Below are 5,536 nucleotides of genomic sequence, written 5' to 3' on the forward strand. Positions count from 1 at the left end.
GTTCTGACTGTTTGACTCTTGCCTATGGCATCAGAAATGGGGCCGCTGCCCTTCACTCAGACCAGTGCCAGGCAGATAATAAAATCCCTAGTGTAGGAGCCACAAAGCTTCCTAGGATCCTAAGTCCTGTTTTTAGGCTCAGCTGTGACCCTCAAAGCTCCTGTTTGGCTGCCATCTAACTGTGCAGGCACCTCAGGTTCTGCAGTAGGTGCTAGGTTTCTGCCTCTCTACACGCATGCTGTTGCCTCACTTGAGGTGTCTAGGCACCTGGCTCCCACCTACACCCCAGAGTGAGTGAGCCACAGCCTGGTGTTCCCCTAAGTCATGGGTGGGGCTACTGGGCATGCTCAGAGACTGCCTAGCTCCACAGGATAGCCAGTGTGGGGGGAGGCCTTCCTTTGTCAGCTGTAGCCCTGTGGTTAGAGTGCTGGAAGGAGACCACTGGTTCAAGTCTCCTTATCTCGCAGAGGGGAGAAGGGATTTGAGCAGGGATCTGCTACCTCTCAGGTCAGGGCCCTGAGAATGGGATATTCTTATGTAGTCTCTCTCAATCTCTGCTATTTAAGTTTTCATTTTAATTAAATATGCCTCTACCTCAATATAACGCTGTCCTCAGGAGCCAAAAAATCTTACCGTGTTATAGGTGAAACTGTTATATCAAACTTGCTTTGATCCACTGGAGTTTGCAGCCCTGCCCGCCCCTGGAGCACTGCTTTACCGTGTTATAGCCAAATTCGTGTTATATCGAGGTAGAAGTGTAATTGAATAATTAACAAGGGCAGAGAAAGTTGGAATGACTCTGCTTGAGGCACTCACCTAAGAGGTGGCAGAGGCCTGTTCATATCCCTTCTCATCTGGCAGAGGAGGGACTTGAACCCCCTTTGTCCCTGCTCTTTTGTGGAGTTAGGCAGCTTCTGAGTACACTCAGTGGATTGGGCCCCGCTTGTGACTTAGGCAGCCAAACCCCTGCCTGCTCCTGGTTAGTGGATTGCTACCAACTATAGGTGCTTTCCACCAGCCCAGACTTGGAGGCTGAACTCAGAGAGAGGGGCAGGGTGGGGCTTAGCACATCCGTCTTGCTGGCCTCTTCCATTGACTCCCCACCTACCTTGCTGGCTTTGTGGATTGTTATCAAAGACGCCTGTCTCACCCCATTCACTGTGAAGGGCCCTACTGCAGGGTTGTTCCTGTGATTTTCTAGGTGTCTAACGGTTAAGCATTGTGATGCCGTAGGCCCTTTTGTGGATTCAGGCCCTAGCACTTTCAGTATCATTATCCCCACTTGACAGCTGGGAAACTGAGGCACAGAGCAGTGCTGTGGCTTGCTTGAGTAGTCTACTAGCTTGGACCTTGGCTGAGCGCTAAGGGGTAACCCATCAGCTAGAAAAAAGTTATTTCTATCACATTAGGCACCTATCTAGTGTTCATCACCAGTGTGGATAGAGATGGTGGAAGTGGTGCAGTTTTTCTATATCACACAATGTTTAAATGTTATCAGGCATCCAATCTGAAAAAATAATAAAATCACAAAAAGAGCCACAGCTCATAGAAAGGTGGTTTGATTTTGACCAAAATTGGCAGAAAGCTTTGAAATACAATTGATAATGGAACTACATACTCAAAATAACACTGGTTTGGAATCATTGGGAAATATTTAGCCCCCAATGATATGTTTTATACATATTCCTGTGGTGTTATGCCTTTGGTTAAAACAAGTCTGTAGTCACACAACATTGAGTTTGTTTGTACCATGTATTACATTAAAATATTTGTCATTATTTGTAGAATGTACTCATCTGAGAAAAGGTTTTCTGTCTGCTATTTTTCTGAAGTTATGCAGATATGACCCCCCTACTCATTAATTATAAAACACATTTTGAGGTTATCTGATCTGCCGGAGACACACATGGGGAAGGAACATGGAATGGAATCTGTAAGGCTAGGGCCAAGACTGTAGCCTTCAAATGTAGAATATTGCATGGCTGTTAAATAGTTAAGACAACATGCCACAAAATTGGCAGGGCAAATAACAGAAACAAAGAGTTAAAAGAAAGCAGGAGAAGACACTGAGCCCGGGAATGTTCTCGCTCTCCTAACAGGGCAGCAAGCACTCCAGAGACACCAAGCATGGAAACAGCTGTAAAAAACCTCCCCGCCCCCACCCCCCGAAAAAAAAATAATGTGCTGTCCTGTTGTAAATATTTGTGGTCACCAGCAAGCTTGAGGTAGCTACCCTCTGCCTGAAGAATGGGAACAGAAATGGAAAAAAGTGGCCCTAGCAAAATTAACAGATGCATTAACAGAGGGCGTTGCCCAAAAACAGTTAACTGGAGCATGTAAGGGCACTCCCGCCCTCCATTTGGCATGCGGCTAAAAGCAAGAAACACTGGGGGAAACAAATTGAGGTTTTGCAAGAGCAGGTAACAATCCCCACTTCCTTTCAAAGCCAGGATAAAAACCAGGGGTGTGGGTTCCCAACTGCTTTAACCCCTGGAGCCACACGCCTTGTTCATGGCTAAAAATAGAACCTTCTTTCTCAAATATTTTTACATACCGGTTACTTTTTCCTTTATCTCCTTTCTCAGTTTGCTAAACTTGCTGCTGATGCCTGTACCTTAAGATAACTTTATAGAGTTAATGGCTCATGTCTCACTACCTTCCTAGGTTGCTCTTCATCCCCTCTTCCCCCCCCCCACCAAAAAAAGTAGTAGTAGTTTTTACAGAAACCTCTGAAAGATTAAAAATAGAACAAAACAATCAAAAACACTAGGGTAAATATTTTACGTTAAAAAACTCCAGTAAATAAATAATTGTAACCCTTCAGGAATGCAATAGCAATAGTCTTCATCAACGACTTAGATATTGGCATAGAAAGTAGGTTTATTAAGTTTGCAGAGGATATCAAACTGGGAGGGATTGCAACTGCTTTGGAGGATAGGGTCAAAATTCAAAATGATCTGGACAAATTGTCTGAGGTAAACAGGATGAAGTTCAATAAAGACAAATGCAAAGTGCTCCACTTAGGAAGGACCAATCAGTTTCACACATACAGAATGGGAAGTGACTGTCTAGGAAGGAGTATGGCAGAAAGGGATCTAGGGGTTATAGTGGACCACAAGCTAAATATACGTCAACAGTGTGATGTTGTTGCAAAAAAAGCAAATGTGATTCTGGGATGCATTAACAGGTGTGTTGTGAGCCAGACACGAAGTCATTATTCCACTCTACTCTGTGCTGGTCAGGCCTCAACTGGAGTATCGTGTCCAGTTCTGGGCACTGCATTTCAAGAAAGATGTGGAGAAATTGGAGAGGGTTCAGAGAAGAGCAACAAGAATGATTAAAGGTCTTGAGAACATGACCTTTGAAGGAAGGCTGAAAGAATTGGTTGTGTTTAGTTTGAAAAAGAGAAGACTGAGAGGGGACATACTAGCAGTTTTCAGGTATCTAAAAGGGTATTATAAGGAGGAGGGAGAAAACTTGTTCACCTTAGCCTCCAAGGATAGGACAAGAAGCAATGGGCTTAAACTGCAGCAAGGGAGGTTTAGGTTGGACATGAGGAAAAAGTTCCCAACTGTCAGGGTGGTTAAACACTGGAATAAATTGCCTAGGGAGGTTGTGGAATCTCCGTCTCTGGAGATATTTAAGGGTAGGTTAGATAAATGTCTATCCGGGATGGTCTAGACAGTATTTGGTCCTGCCATGAGGACAGGGGACTAGACTCGATGACCTCTCGAGGTCCCTTCCAGTCCTTGAATCTATGAATTACTCCTAACGTACTTGAAGATATTGTCAAGCAACAGAAATGCACACTCTGCGTCTAATCCTAGCCACTAACTAATATTTGAAACATGGGCTTTCCTTATTATCACAGAGTTTTAAAATAAAATTAATATAAAATAATGGAAAATGCCTTTACTAATTAATACAACAATGTTTGCAAATATTAATATGAATTAATTTTTTAATAAAAATAAGATAACTTGCTTATTTAAATGGTTAACCATTTTTATTTTTTAAAATATATTTATATTTTATTTATTTCGTAAAGGTATAAATAAGAAGTCTGGCGCCATTTGTTTTTAATTGTAAGTTTGTCATGTACATCATGTATGCTGCCCTGTGTTGTATGTTGTGTGTGTGTGTGTGTGTGTGTGTGTGTGTAAAACATCACTTTTTTAAAAAATATATTTTTATTTTGTTGCAACAGAAGTCAATTTTCTGCCTTTTTAAAAAATATATAAGTGGTACCCCACTATTTTACTATTATGTTTGGGGTATAAGCATCATCATATTATTATCACCATTTTTTTAAAGTTCAAAAAGGTCTCAGTTATAAATAGATGCATTATTTGTTGAGGCAGAAATAGTTATACAATTAAAAACCAAAAGAATTCTCTTTTATTAAGCAGTTTTTTTTATTTTTTTATTCAAAGAAAAATATGTAAGGGGAAAGCTCAACATTAAGTTAAAGGTAATATTAACAAAATGTCAATTTCTTGGTTGGGTTTTTATGAACTTGTTTGCAATTTTAAATATCCCTATAAAAATATCATAGCAAAAATGTTTAAAAATAACAATTTTATTCATAAAGCTAACCAAATGGTTTCAACAGGTTTCCACCTTTGGCTCCCAAACACAACAAACTGTCATAAAAATTTAATACCCTTACAGTGTTTGCATGAACTTGCATTTAAAATTTATTTTGGTTTAATTGTTATACACTTTTCTGTTCTGTTGCAGTGAAGTAGTTGTTAAAGTTTGTGTTTCTAAATACTTAAAAGTGGAATTGGTATCACAAGCAAATTAACTCTAAAGAGCTTGGTAAAAATGATGTTACTAACTTTTGCTAAAACAGAGTGCTCAGCAAGGGAGAGCAATACACCTTCTAAGAGAAGATGATGAGCATCTATTCTAGCACTTAAATGTAATGCTTAGTATCAAATATTAGTAATGCACCTCATATAAAAATGAATATCTATACAATTGCAAAAGTATAGCTTGTGTTATAAAAGACTTGGTCTCCATTACACTGTAAACAAACTAAGTTAATCTGTGTATTAAATTTGCATTATTAAAACCCAGAAGAAATGTAAAACAAAAAAAAACCCTTTATTATGTTAACTAACTAGCTGTTTAAAGATGAAGCCCCCAGACCAAAGGCACTAGAAGATATCAGTTTATAGTGAAGGAACCCCCTAGCATAAAAAAAACCTAAAAATAAAAAAAGTAAAGTGCTTTATAAATAAGAGACTGGTCAACTACACCTCAAAAAAAACAGGAGTACTTGTGGCACCTTAAAGACTAACAAATTTATTTTAGCATGAGCTTTCGTGAGCTGCAGCTCACTTCTTCGGATGCATAGAATGGAACACACAGACAGGGGATATTTATACATACAGAGAACATGAAAAGGTGGAAGTATGCATACCAACAGGCAGAGTCTAATCAATTGAGATGAGCTATCGTTAGCAGGAGGAAAAAAACTTTTTGAAGTGATAATAAGATGGCCCATAGAAGGTGTGAGGAGAACTTAACA

This window comes from Mauremys reevesii, linkage group 10, assembly GCF_016161935.1.
Source record: "Mauremys reevesii isolate NIE-2019 linkage group 10, ASM1616193v1, whole genome shotgun sequence".
Taxonomy (NCBI): Eukaryota; Metazoa; Chordata; order Testudines; family Geoemydidae; genus Mauremys; species Mauremys reevesii.